Raw genomic sequence first — 15143 nt, forward strand, 5'->3', positions numbered from 1 at the left:
CAAAAATCTATGCAATAAATGTCTCCATAAGATTAAATACTGTGGTTAAAACTGCCTTCTTTGGAGTCAAAAGCTTTAGATTATGAGTCACCAGACAAAGATTCTACAGAAACATTTACATCCAATAGAGCCAGCTCTCTATGTCTTTTTTTCCCCAAAGAAAAGATGAATAGCTGTAATAAGAGAACCAAAGAATGCCCCCTAAAATTTCATGACTTTACGTTTACCATCAGTAAGGAAGAGGAATGTCTCCAATGTTTTGTTTTTGCCCAAATAGGTTAAAGTAGAATGAGTTTATGAACAGGAAGCAATAAAGAACTGCTCTTTTGAACGGTTTAGTCATATCTATTTAAAGGAGACATTTTGCAGAGAAGTGTCTGTTCTACCATGTTAGACTGAACTGTGTTGCAAAGAATATGGAGTATTACACTTTTTTTCCCCAAGAAAAATACAGGACCCAAGCCAGTGATATTTATGGCTAATGGGAAACTGCAGGTAAAGGGATGAGCAACCCAGTGCCATCGAGTTGATTCCGACTCATAGCGACCCTATAGGACAGAGTAGAGCTGCCCCACAGAGTTTCCAAGGAGTGCCTGGCGGATTCGAACTGCCGACCCTTTGGTTAGCAAGGGATGAGCAAGGACAGCCTAATGTTAAAGTAGAATGCAAATATGATCAAGCTACTTTCCTCTCTAAAACATTCTCCAGGGCTGTATAAAAACAAGACTGTTTAACACAGTGGTTAGATGAGCCAACTTTGGACCCTGATGTTTGAGTCCAAAGCCTGGCTTTGCACTTAGCATTGTGTTACTTTAGGCAAGCTACTTGGTCTTTCTGTTACTTTTATTATCCTCATGGATGATACCAATACCTACTCTAATATAAGGATAAAATGAGTTAACAGATGTAAAATGCTTTAGTAATATTTGGTACATGGAATGTGTTCCCCGCTACTAGTGTTACCTCCTGAGAATAATGTACATATTATTATGCCTCCTTGGCTCTGCCCTTGCTAACTTCTCCAGTCACATTTCCTACTCCTTCTCTCCCCACCTACTAGTCCAGCCACACCAAGTTCCTTGAAGTTCCCCAGACTTTCCATGGAGTTTCATTCTTACATGCCTTTGAGTAGTCTTTTTTGTTTTCTGCTTGAAATGTTTTCCTTATGGTCCTGTTTCTAACTCTAAAGTTCAGCTCCAACGCGACAGACTCTGTAAAGCTCTCTATTTCCAAAGTCCTCAGACAGATAGGTCCTCTCTCTTTAGTAAACCAACAGTTTCAGCACCTACCACTCAATTGTAATTACTGGTTTACATAGTTTCTCTCTTGCTTAATTGCCCCTATTGATGGTAAATACCATGTCTTATTCATCATACGAACCCACCCAGTGGCTCCACAGAAGAAAGACCTGGCAATCTGCTCCTGTCAAGACTACAGCCTAGAAAGCCCTATGGGGTGATTCTACCCTGTCACATGGGGTTGCTATGAGTCAAAATCGACTCGATGGCAACTAACAACAATGTTTATCATATAGCCCATTACAAGCATAGTGCTGGCACATGGTATGTGATCATAAATGTATATTAAATAAATTAAATAACTATACGTGGCATAATTTGTAATAATATAGTAGTAGGATAAGCAAGCTCAATTTAGCTTAGGATAATAGCGACTCTTATGAAAGGTTTACTATATGCCAGTCACTAGGCGAGGCATTTTATGTGTAGTACCTCATTTAATTTTGGTGGTTACCTCAGTTAATTTTAGTAACAATCGTACAAGGATTGATTTATTTTCTTTAATCTATTGATGAGGAATCTGATTCCAGAGTTCTGGATTAGCCAGAACCAGCAGAAACTCCACTAGAGCTAGTTCTAGCAAAATGGGAATTTCTCATGAAACTCAAGTGCAGAAATTTACTCTGGCTTCTGCCATAGTCAGGAACCATGGAATAGGATGTTCTTCTGATTCTTGTCTCTGCACCTCTCTGTGCATCAGCTTTGTTTATTCTCTCTGCTACCCATTGGTGTTTTCTGATTCACCTGAGAAGGGAAAGAAAGTCACCAATATTAATTCAAGAATTTACATTCTTTCCATTCAAGAGGTCAGCACAACCTAGAATTTCTTACTCCCATTTTCTAGATCCTAGGAGAAAATGTGATTGATCAGGAGATATCTGAACAATCAATTATTGCATTGGGGGAGGGGAGATGGTGGCAGATACACTTACAAAACAGTTGTTAGGAGGCCTGAGTTATAAGGAAGAGAGAGTGTCCAGAAAATTATAAGCTGCAGGAATCTGATAGAGATTAACATGCTATGAGGTTGAATAATTTGTCCAAGGTCATGCAGCAGCTAAATAGCAGAGCAACGATTCAAACTCACGAATGTCTGACTCTAATGCATTGTACTTTTTTCTTGGAGCTCATGTTTTTAACCTTTATAATAAAAGAGGCTTGGGAAAATGTAGTCAGAATAAATGGCTCTGGAAAATGACTATAGAGTAGGAAGTTCTAAACCACAGAAAGAACACAAGACAATATAATTCTGATCATCTCAGCCATTAACTTACCCTCCCCTGGATTGTTAGAAACTTTATCTGCTTTTAAATTTTAACAACTATGAATAGAATCACAGGAGCCCTGGTTACACAACAGCTAAGCTCTTGTCTGCTAACCGAAAGGTCAGGGATTCGAACCCACCAAGTGACTCTTCGGAAGAAAAGACCTGGCAGTCTGCTTCCTTAAAGGTTCTAGTCTAGGAAATCCTATGGGGGCATTTCTACTCTGTCCTTACAGGGTCACTATAGTAGGAGTTGACTCAACGGCATACAACTACAAGAACAAAATGGAATCACACAATCTCAACGCTGAAAGTAACCTCATGAGTTATCTTGTCCATTCTTTCCAACATCCAGCCAGATGGAGCATAAATATTCTTTACAATATTCTGCCCAATGTTTCTGAAGGCTGCAGAGAGCTGTGTGATAGCATATTTGAGAGCATTGACTCTGAGGCCAGAAGGTTGGATTCAATACTAGGCTCTGCCACTTACCACCTGTGCGTCTTTGGTTAACGGGCTTAACATTCAGCATCTTAATCTGTAAAGGAGGGATAATAACAGTAACTCTCTCCTTTCTTTTACCAAAGCAATGTTGATTGTGCACTTATTATGAACCGAGCATTATTTTAATGGTCTTATATTTATCAACAGGTTTATCATCGTAACAATATTATGGGAAAATAAAAACAAAAATAAACAGTTGCCTTCAAGTCAATTCCGACTCGACCACCTCACATATATCGGAGTAGAAATGTGCTTCATAGAGTTTTCAGTGGCTGATTTTCCGAGGTGACTCATAGTGAACTCAAACCTCCAGCCTTTCAGTTAGCAGCTGAACACATTAACCATTTGCACCACCTAGGGACTCCTAATAATCCTATGAAGTAAGTCATATTATTTTCAATTCTGGAAACTGATGCAGGGAGAAGTTATGTACCTTGCCTGAGGTCATGAGGTTAATTAGTGATAAGGCTGGGATTCAAACACATGCAGCCTGGCTACATATCTTATTATGCATTATCCACCATGTCATACCATCTCTCTACTGTTCTTGGGAAGAGCAAGTTTTAACATCTAAAAGGACTTAGCTCAGTTCCTGGCACACCCTATGCACTCAGTAAGTTTTAATGCAGCTGCTGCTGCCACTCTCCTCCCAGTTCCAGTCTTGTTATTACTAGCCATCAAGCCTGAAGTGGCATAAACTCCCTAGTTCCTGAATGCTTGTGGGAGAAGAAGGAAACCTGCGCCATTTCCTGATAATGCTTGGTGACATGGAAGAGGGAGAGGGGTCCCGGATATAGGTAGAACTTTCAATGACAAACATCGCTACCTACTAATAAACATTCTTAATTAAAAAAAAAAAAAATTAGGACAGTGGAAATCCTGGTGCTGTAGTGGTTAAGAGCCACGGTTACTAACCAAAAGGTCTGCAGTTTGAATCCAGCAGGTGCTCCTTGGAAACGATGGGGCAGTTCTACTCTGTGTTATAGGGTCGCTATGAGTTGGAATCGACGACATAAATGGGTTTTGGTTGGTAATTAGGTAATAGTCTTTCCTCTTTGGGAGACCTAAGAAAGTGGTTGAGAGGAGGAATACTTCTTGATCCCACCCTGAAGTGGCCTAAATTGATTTTAGGATAAAATGTACTGTAGTGATATCACTGATATATCTATTAAATATTTATTGAGGGTAATTTTAAGGCACCATGGTAAATTGTTGAGGATACAATGATGAATCAGGCTTGAATGCCCATTTTGAGATTACCAACTGAAGGGATAAAACATGAGCGTAATCATAACACAGGATAAAAGTAAGAAAGGGTATCAGAAAGCACATATGGAAGTGTGAGAGAAAGAAAAATGACTCAGAATAGTGGGATTAGGGAAGACTTCCTGAAAGCGTTAGCGTATGAGAGTAATGAGTTTGAGGGAATTGGGGGCTGATCAAGAACAGAGATATGACTACTAGAGAGCATCATACAACAAGCTATTTTTTTGAAGCTCAGTCATTGATAGCTGTGTGCAGGTACATGCATGGTGGTGCCCTACAACAGGAGGTCTTCCAGAAGCAAGTAATGAAGGGAGCCGCTAGAAGTGGAAGAAGGCTTAATAAAACACCAGGGGAGAGGGGAAGCTTATGTGCACCTTAGCTGATGTCTCCGCCAAGAAGGTGTGGAGTCTCTGGGTCAGAGAGCTCCAAAGGCAGTAGCATCTGAAGGTCTTTATAACTAGGGTTTATCTTATCTAGGGATTTTTTTTTTTTTTTTTTTTTAGGGATAGCAGATGTTGGATGCATTTTCCTGGGGCATGTAAAGCAGACAGGCTCTAAGTGTCTAAAATTCTGCTTATTTGATCTATTTTTTTAAAAAAGCAATTGGATGCGAACAAAGTTGTTTGGCGCCAGAGGGCATTTTTTTGAGCTAATAGGCCTCAGGTTACTATGAAGAAATAAGCAAGTTGGTCCAATATACCGAGGCCATTTTTAACTCATTCATATAACAATGAGTTGAGTCTTTAAAAATAGGTAGCAATTTGACATGTGAAAAAGAAGTAGCATACATGTTAAGCAGAAGGAATAACAGTAAGTGGAGGCATAAAAAGCAAGAAATTGTGAGATGTAGTCAGAGAAAAATGTCTAGTTCCATTGGGAGAATAGTGGAAAACAAAATTGGGAAGGTAGGTTTGGACCAGAGTTTAGAAGATGGTGAATACCAGATAAAAATGCATATATTATTTTTGTTAGGACAGAGAGATGTATGTGCTGTTTTACAGCATGAATGAAATTACCTCACCCACAGTGTCATTCAGGAGAGGCCAAGTTATGCTGTGGTAATAAACAACACTTAAATCTCAGTGTCTTCACAAAGCAAAAGTTTATTTTTGATTCACACAAATTCTGCTTTGGATTTGGGCAACTTTCCAGGACAATTATCCTTCATGTGTTGGCTCAGCAATCTGGTCTACAGGGACCCTATGGCACCTCCATCTTAACACATGCTTCCATGATTGCTGTGGCAAGGGAAGGAAGTGCTAGAAGGTTACCCACCTGAAAGTAAGTGTTTTGTCCTAGAAGCAACTATCTCTCTCTGCCCCCCTGCCTGCCTCCCTCCCCTGCCCATCATTTTGCTTACAGCCAACTGGCCAGAGCGAGTCATGTGACTCTATCTAATACAAAAGTGGGTTGGGAAGCACTGCCTCTGTGTGCCTGGGAATAGGGGATTGGATAATGATAAGCCCTAGGAATGTACTGCACTCATACTTGCAGAAAAATCACTGTGATTCAGAACAAGATTGTATTTACCAACAAAATATAGATATAAGATTCCTAATATAGTATTAACTGAAATTTTCCCATCTGTTGCATTTACCACTTTCAAATGAAGGAAATGGTGTTTACAGTTTATCTACCCACAGCACATAACCAAAGAAAGATACCTACTTATTTCTGTAATCTGCCTGTTATTATCTCTAGAGTGGCATAAATTTGTGTACATTGCATGTGATATAGGCTTTGTCGACACGCAGCTGACACCTCATTTGGCTTCAGCTGTAAGCTGCATCTAACCATTATAAACCACAGCCTCCAGAGGGACGCCTCCTTGTCAGAATGTGATGAGGGAGAAACTCACACTTAGGGAATTAAGAACTATGTGTGTACATAGTCTCCTATATGTGATGCCATCTTATATGGCCTGCAAATATTTTACTTTTTCCTAGGGTAGAATGCAGAACTAGCCTGGCTTAATCAAAAGTACCTGAGCTTTGGAGTTAGACAGAGGTGAGTTAGAATCCCAACTCTATAAACTAATTTTTCTGTGACTTTGAGCATCAGTTTCTTTTTTTTACAAAACAGGGATTCATTAATACTAATAAAGTTGTTGAAAAATGTATTAAGATAATAATTAAAATTAATTAAGAACCTGGGAGGCATTTTACATGCACCCGCTGGCCTGCCTGCCCACTGCCCACCCACTCATCTTCCTTCTTTCCTTCCTTCCATCCACCAATGTATATAAATATCTACTATTTATTAACAGGAATTCCTGTGTGGCGCAAACAGTTAATGCACTCTGCTGCTAACTGAGAGGTTGGAAGTTTGAGTCCACCCTGAGGTGCCTGAAAAGAAAGTTCTGGGTACTTACTTCCAAAAAATCAGCCACTGAATGCCCTATGGAACTCAGTTCTTCTCTGACACACGTGGGGTCAGGATGAGTCAGAGTCAATCTGACGGCAATTAGTTGATGATCTATCAACATATTTGGAGTCCTTGGGTGGCACAAACAGTTAAATGCTTGGGTACTAGTGAAAAGATTAGAAGTTTGAGTTCACCCAGAGGTACCTCAGAAGAAAGTCTTGGTGCTCTAACTCCAAAAAATTATCTATTGAAAACCCTGTGGAGCACAGTTCTACTCTGACACACATACACGGGGCCACCAGGAGTCAGAATTGAAGGCTTGACAACTGGTAGTGGTGAATCAACGTATTTAAGGAAATACAGTAGATCAGTTCAGTTCATCTGTTGTGGCAGGAGGTGTTCTAGCCTGAGTCCATACTGAGATTTAGATGTATCTGATGAGCTGAACTGGTGGGTAGGGGCCTCAAGGAGTGGGTTTGTATAAGGATTTTTTTCCAGGAGTGGAGAGGGGTGACTGAAGGAGAATAATAAAGTGATTTTGTGTGTGTATCTAGGTCTGAACCTAAAATGGGACAGACACTACAGTATCTATCTGAAATTTAGGGTTTTTGAGAATGTACCCAAGTCTACACACAGCTAGAAGTAGATGACAAAGGAGATGATTTGAGGAGACACTGAGACAGGAATTCAAGCTGTACTTGTCTGGTGAACAAATGACAAAGTGTAACACAAAAGGGACAATACAAGCTATTTTCCTCTACTTCCTCAAGAATCTGAGCTTGGCTTCAACACTGGGAGAATCATAAGGAATGCAGGTTTACTACAGTCTCTTGAGGGTTTGATCCTTTGAGGCTCTGGACCATAGATAACATCCTTGTTAGGTAATGAACATCCTCCTAGAGGACACCATCATCTGTGCCTATGATAAATTGCTATCCTCAAGTAGCTCTCAGGGCAGTTACCATATACTTGAGGGAAGAAAAAAGAAAATCAACACATGGACAGTGTTGGTGTGTTGGTGAGAATTCATGGAATTTCTGCTGGAATTCTCTGAAATTCATGAGAGACTCATTGCCCTGGACATGCATACTGGGATGAAAAGCAGAGCTTTTTTCTAGGCGAGTTCTAAAACATTTCTAGGAGCTGTATCTTCAATGCCAGATTCATAGATTCTAACTCAGAATTTGACATGAAGGTGCTCAGAAAACGCTTTATCAAAGAATGAAAATAATAGTGGATAATTGTTGCAATTCCCAAGTTAATGCTGTGTTAGTGGAGCAGCACTGGCATTCTGGGTGGGACATTTTTCATCATACAGGACTGTCCTGAGAGTTTTAGGGAATTTAGTAACCCTAACCCCCAAGAGGAAACCCTGGTGGCATAGTGGTTAGGTGCTACGGCTGGTAACCAAAATGTCAGCAGTTCAAATCCGCCAGGTGCTCCTTGGAAACTCTATGGCGCAGTTCTACTCTGTCCTATAGGGTCGCTATGACTTGGAATCGACTCGATGGCAGTGGGTTTTGGGTTGGTTAACCCCCAAGAACTAGATGCCAGGAGTGTACTTCAGCCATTGTGGCAATAAAAAGGTGCATTTTCACATAGCAAATGCCCACTGTGGGGATGGTACTCCTATTGGATAAATATCATTAATTTAATGGAGCTCAACATTACTTCGTTGTCTTAGAACCAATACTTTGTATGGTAGTTATGATTTCTGGGAATCCATAGAGCCTCTGTAGAATGGGACCTTCCCCCCTCTCTGTAAGCTCAGTATGTTATGGCTGGGATAACAGGGCTCTAGAAAACTCCTAGAAAGGAGCTCCACTTGACATCCCAGTGCACTTACCAGGGTAATGTGTCTCTGCCAAGATCAGCCCAGTATTCTCCTGCAGAAGTGATTCTTGCTTCTTAGCAGCATCAGCTTCTTGGTCCCTTTTGTCAGAAGACTGTAAACTTCCCTCCGCTGGGTTTCAATTTAAATACAAGGAGTCAAATGGGGATCAAAATACGTTTTGTTAATGGTGCCCCCTAAGTGCCTGTCAATTTGTCATACTGTGGAAGTGCTCACACATCTATGCCAAGAAATTTGGAAGACAGCTATCTGGCCAACAGACTGGAAGAGATCCATATTCATGCCTATTCCCGAGAAAGGTGATCCAACCGAATGTGGAAATTACGGTACAATATCATAAGACCACACACAAGTAAGATTTTGCTCAAGATCATTCAAAAGCAGCTGCAGCAGTGTATCAACAAGGAACTGCCAGAAATTGAAACTGGATTCAGAAGAGGATGGAACCAGGGATATCATTGCTGATGTCAGATGGATCCTGGCTGAAAGCAGAGAATACCAGAAAGACGTTTACCTGTGTTTTATTGACTATGCAAAGGCATTTGACTGTGTGGATCATAATAAATTATGGGTAACCTTGCAAAGAATGGGACTTTCAGAACACTTAATTGTGCCCGTGAGAAACCTGTACATAGATCAAGAGGCAGTTATAACAATCGTATATTGCGTGGTTTAAAGTCAGGAAAGGTGTGTGTCAGGGTTGTATCTTTTCACCATACCTATTCAATCTGTATGCTGAGCAAATAATCTGAGAAGCTGGACTATGTGAAGAAGAAGGGGGCAGCAGGATTGGTGGAAGACTTATTAACAACCTGTGATATGAAGATGACACAACCTTGCTTGCTGAAAGTTAAGAGGACTTGAAGCACTTACTAAGATCAAAGATCACAGCCTTAATGTAAAACAAAAATCCTCACAACTGGACCAATAAACAACACAATGATAAATGGAAAAAAGATTGAAGTTGTCAAAGATTTTTGTCATGGATTGAATTGTGTCCCCCCAAAATATGTCAGCTTGGCTGGGTCATGATTCCCTTGTATGATTGTCTACCATTTTTTATGTTCTGATGTGATTTCCTTATTTGTTGTAAATCCTATTACTATGGTGTAATAAGATGGATTAGCGGCAATTATACTGATGAGGTCTACAAGATTAGGTAGTGTCTTAAGCCAATCTCTTTTGAGATACGAAAGAGAGAAGCAAGCAGAGAGACAGGGGGACCTCATACCAAAAAGAAAGCAGTGCAGGGAGCAGAGTGTGTCCTTTGGACCTGAGGTTCCTGCTCTGAGATGCTCCCAGACCAAGAGAAGACTGATGACAAGGACCTTCCTCCAGAGCCGGCAGAGAAAGAAAGTCTTCCCCTGGAGCTGACACCCTGAATTTGGACTCATTGTTTACCTGACTGTGAGAGAATAAATTTCTCCTTGTTAAAGCCATCCACTTGTGGCATTTTTTTATAGCAGCACTAGATGACTAAGACAGATTTCATTTACTTGGATCCACAATCAACACCTGTGGAAACAGTTGTTGAGAAATCAAAAGATGCATTGCATTGGGCAAATCTGCTGCAAAAAACCCAAAATCCAAACCCTTTGCCATCGAGTCAATTCCAACTCATAGCGACCCTATAAGACAGAGTAAAACTGTCCCATGTGGTTTCCAAGGAGCACCTGGTAGAATGGAAACGCTGATCTTTTGGTTAGCAGCTGTAGCTCTTAACCACTATGCCCTGAAAAGCAAAGATGTCACCTTGAACACTAAGATGCACCTGACCCAAGCCGTGGTGCTTTCAATCTCCTCATATGCATTCAAAATCTGGATGATGAGTAAGGAAAACTGAAGAAGAATTGACGCCTTTGAATTATGGTGCTGGCGAAAAATATTGAATATACCATGGACTGCCAAAAATATGAACAAATCTGTCTTGAAAGAAGTGCAACCAGAGTGCTTCTTAGAACCAAGGATGGTGAGACTATGTCTCACATACTGTGGACATGTCATCAGGAGGGATCACTCCCTGGAGAAGGACATCATGCTTAGTAAAGTAGAGGGTCAGTGAAAAAGAGGAAGACCGTCAAGGAGACCCATTGGCACAGTGGCTGCAACAACGGGCTCAAACATAGCAATGATTGTGAGGATGGTGCAAGACCAGGCAGTGTTTCGTTCTGTTGTGCATAGATAGGGTCACTGTGAGTCAGAACCTACCTGATGGTACCTAACCACAACATTAACGATGCAGTAGATACTAAAAATCAAAAGTAGTTTTGGGACCTTTTTTACCATCCCCAAATTGAAATTAGGCTCTGCCTCTCAGGAGAGTTTAGTCTACAGAGCCAACTCTGTGCTCATGTACTCAGTCAGAGACTTGGAGGATTACAGGCTAAGTCACCAGCAGAATACAATGTATGAAAGAGAGTTTCCCTTTCAAAGATGTGTTCTCTTTTCTAGCCAAAAACGTGGCCCAAGGTATGCCAGGTTTCACCATTCCCATTAACTGTTGCTCCCTTGGGGAGGTCTAAGTAAGGGGTAGAAAGAGAGAGATGGCAATTCTTTCCTCCAGGAATTGATGTATAAGTACAGGTTAAAGAGAAAAAGGATTCTGCTCTATAATGCTTTATTTATGGCTTTATTATATCATCACTTCTTATTATTTTCTTAAATTATAATTACAAAACAGTCCCAGGGTCTAAGTGAAAGAAGTATCTTGCCAAGTCACCTAGTGATAGAGCTTGGATTTAAACTCAAGTTTGACTGACTCTCAAAAAAATCCCTCTCCACACACACGCATACATGCACATACGCACGCAGGCACACATATACATATAACCAATAAACCAGTTGCCATTCAATCGACTAACTCAGGGCAGCTTCATGTGTATCAGAGTAGAGCTGTGCTCTATAGGGTTTTTAATGGCTGATTTTGCAGAAGTAGACCCCCAGGTCTTTCTTCTGAGATGCTCTGAGTGGATTTGAACACACGCATATATATTTCTCTGATTTTTTTAATTCAGTTATACGGTTGTAGTTTTTAGTTTTCAATCTTCTTGAGTTCTCTTGGGACTGGGAATGCAATTTCATGCCACAGGCTCGTTAATAAGATGCCAGTTGATTGCTTCAAATTACATACATTATATACATATTTTTAATATCTTTTATTCAGGTAAGATGGTGTTAAAATACAAGAAATACCACCCAGGAGGGGAAGGGGAGGGCTCATTAGAGCTAGAAAACCCTTATATAGTTTCACCAAATTTCCTATTTTAGGGAGAAGAAAACCGAAGTCCCGAGAAGTAGAATTATTCGAAGTCACACAACTAGAATGGCCCTTCGGTATCATAGGCCTTACTCTGTTCTAGGGCATTATGGATTCAAGTTGGAATATTGTGTGTGTGTGTGTGTGTGTGTGTGCGCGCACGCACGTGTGTGTGTGTGTTTATGTTGGAGGTTTTGGGTGGGTCAGGAGAGGATGATGCCTATCAGGATCCTTCCTTTGCTTCCTGTGCTTAATAAAAACACCTTTCTTCTGCCTTCTGAAACTTCACCAGCCAAACTGCCAGTTCTAATCTAGACCACTTGGTGGCAGTAAAACAGAAATGTCTGCAAAGATAGCAAAAATCCCTTTAGAATTATAATAAGTTTTATAGACCAAGACAACTGCAGTTGTAAAACATTATGGTGTATCAATTGGCATATTTGCTGATCAAATCTTTACAAGGTTCGAATAATCTCATAAATGCTGGGTTCCCTAGTTTGGCCTATTCATGCCTCATGCTTCTGTTTAAGACATTTTGGAGCACTGAAAATCCAGCAAATGGTTGGAATATCAAAGCAATATGCCACTGCCAATTTGTTTTCCTGTGATTGAAGGAAAATATATATGCCTTGATTAGAAGCACTACCCAAACAAGCAGAATCTGCTGGATTCAAAGCTGAGCTCATTTCCCGTGCAAAGCACAGCCCAGGCTGGAGTTAACCAGCAGCAAAAATCATCTTGCTACTTGATTCTTATATGTGAGTTCCAATTCCCTCACCATTCCAACAAGAGTTGCATTATGCAGAGAGGTTTGCATCTTTTTAATAAGTTGTTACCACTTGATGATAGAGTAACCCTGGTGGCTGCTAACCAAAAGGTCGATGGTTGGAACCCATCAGCCACTCCATGGGAGAAAGATGTGGCAGTCTGCGTCTGTAAAGATTATAGCCTGGGAAACCCCATGGGGCAGTTGTACTCTGTTCTATAGGGTCGGGTTGCTATGAGTAGGAATCGACTCAATAGCTACAGGTTAACAAGCATAATGATAGAATCAAGACTTCAGGATAAATGCATAAAATCACAGTGCAGAAGGTGACATCAAAACACTTCTTTCATCAAAATGTTTGTCTCATGTGGTTGGTTGAATAGAAAGCTTAACTGGTTTATAACAGTTATCATTTATTTAACAATGGGGAAACTGAGGCCTGGCTGTTAAGTGACTTGCCCGGTAACATCTGAATGGTGAGTGGCCTAGCTGGACTTTGAAACCAGATTTCCCACCAGTTGTTGGATGGCCTGTGGAACTGATTACTTTCTAAGATCAAGTCAAGTATTTTTGGCTATCAAATCAAGTTGAGAATGTAAACCCCTCTCTGCTTTGTTTTTGTAAATACACATGCTGAACATTTTAGAAAAAAAAGATGAAATTCATTGGAAAAAACAATCTTTATCATCTGGTGGTGGCATCTATCTCCAATCTCATCTCTTGCCAATCACTTTCCACAGATTCTGCCTCAAAGAGAGTCTTCCAGCTTCTTCCTCAAAGCTGGTGCACACATGTCCTTTTCTCTACCTAGAATCCTCTGCCTCCTGTTTTCACCTGGCTAAATTCTGTTGAGGCTGGGTTTGGTGGCCCTTCTATGTGTTCCCTAAATACCCTACCTAGGTACTTTCTCCAGGAAGGAACAACCTTGTCTTACAATTACCTGAAATTCCATTAGATACATGGCAGGGACCACGTCTGTTTGGTTAAGAGTTGTACACAGGGAAGTGCTTGGCACGTAAGAGATCCTCAACAAACACTTATTATATGAAAAAATGGAATGATCCTAGCCCCTGCCTTCACAAAATGGTACCTTTTTTTGAAAAGGAATATTTTTTCAAGAATTTGAAATAATACACAGTATAAAATGTTTAATGTATAATGCATCTTATGTATTATATATATTTATCATCATTTAAAAGAAATGAAGTTTTTATTTTTAAGAAGTATCTCCATAGTTATATATATTTACATATTTAACAGTATATAATATCGTCTGTGTATTTATATATCTTTGATGATTAAATTTTTATGTCAACTTGACTAAGCTGTATAGTGCCTGATTGTTTGCTCAAATACTATCTAGGCTTTGCTATGAAGGTATTTGTGATTGGCATTTAAATCAGCTGACCCAAAACTAAATATGTGATTGATATTTAGATCAGTTGACCCTAAGCTGAACAGAATACCCTCCATAATGTGGGTGGGCCTCATCCAATCAGTTGAAGCCCTTAAGAGCAAAACTTGCCATTTCACAAAGGGATAAGAATTCTGTTTCCAGGCTGTAAATAGCCTGACCCAAGGATTTTGGACTTGCCAGCTCCCACAACTGTGTACGCCAATTCCTCTTCATAAATCTCTCCTTCTCTCACTCTCTCTCTCTCTATATATATCTTACCAGTTCTGTTTCTCTAAAGAACCCTAAGAGAGTATCTATCAAGTACAAACCATTTGCTGTCAAGTCGATTCCAACTCATGCCAACCCATGCATGTCAGAGTAGAACTGTGTTTCACAGAATTTTCAAAGGCTGATTTTTTCAGAAGTAGATAGCCAGACATTTTTTCATAAGCACCTCTGGGCTGGACTCAAACCAACCAGCTTTTTGGTTAGCAGATTGTATATACAGACTTAATTGTTTGGCTCTAGGGAAATAAAAAATAACAATTTTGATCCCTTGCTGTGTGCCATGTACTGTATTAGGCCTTTTAAAATATTATTTCATCTTCAAATGATGTAATTAACTTTTGGAAAATTAAATAGCTTGTTCAGCAGTCAGAATGTAGGGAAGCTGGATGCACACACAAACCATACCGTCTTCAGAAGTTCATGACATTCCCACTCTCCACAAATGTGTAGGGCAGACAGGGCCTGAGTAACTTTCTTAATGTGAATAGGTCAAGAGCAGAGTTGTAGAATCTGGGACTTCTGACATTTGCGTAAGTGAGAACACTCCGTCCTGCATCCCAATTTCTACTCTGTACAGGGAGAAAAGAAGCTAAGAACTCATTCTCATGCAGCTGGAGTAATCTGGCAGATTTCAAGAGGCCCTGACTTTCTGTTGGTTCTGTTTACGCTGAGAAATGCATTCATTTGGCAACTGCCGGGACCCCGTGTGAACAGCCGGTAACTTGTGGCATTCACTAGTTCACAGATCCCTTGGTTCTCCTGACCTGAGATGCTGCAGAAGTTCAGACTTGGGAAACACAGATTTTGTAATCCATTTGTTTGCACTTACAAATGTATTTTCCAGCTCTCCCACTTCTTAGTGGGAGTCTTTTCCTAAGCCATCTTGCTG

The sequence above is a fragment of the Elephas maximus genome, chromosome 3, assembly GCF_024166365.1.
Source record: "Elephas maximus indicus isolate mEleMax1 chromosome 3, mEleMax1 primary haplotype, whole genome shotgun sequence".
Classification (NCBI taxonomy): domain Eukaryota; kingdom Metazoa; phylum Chordata; class Mammalia; order Proboscidea; family Elephantidae; genus Elephas; species Elephas maximus.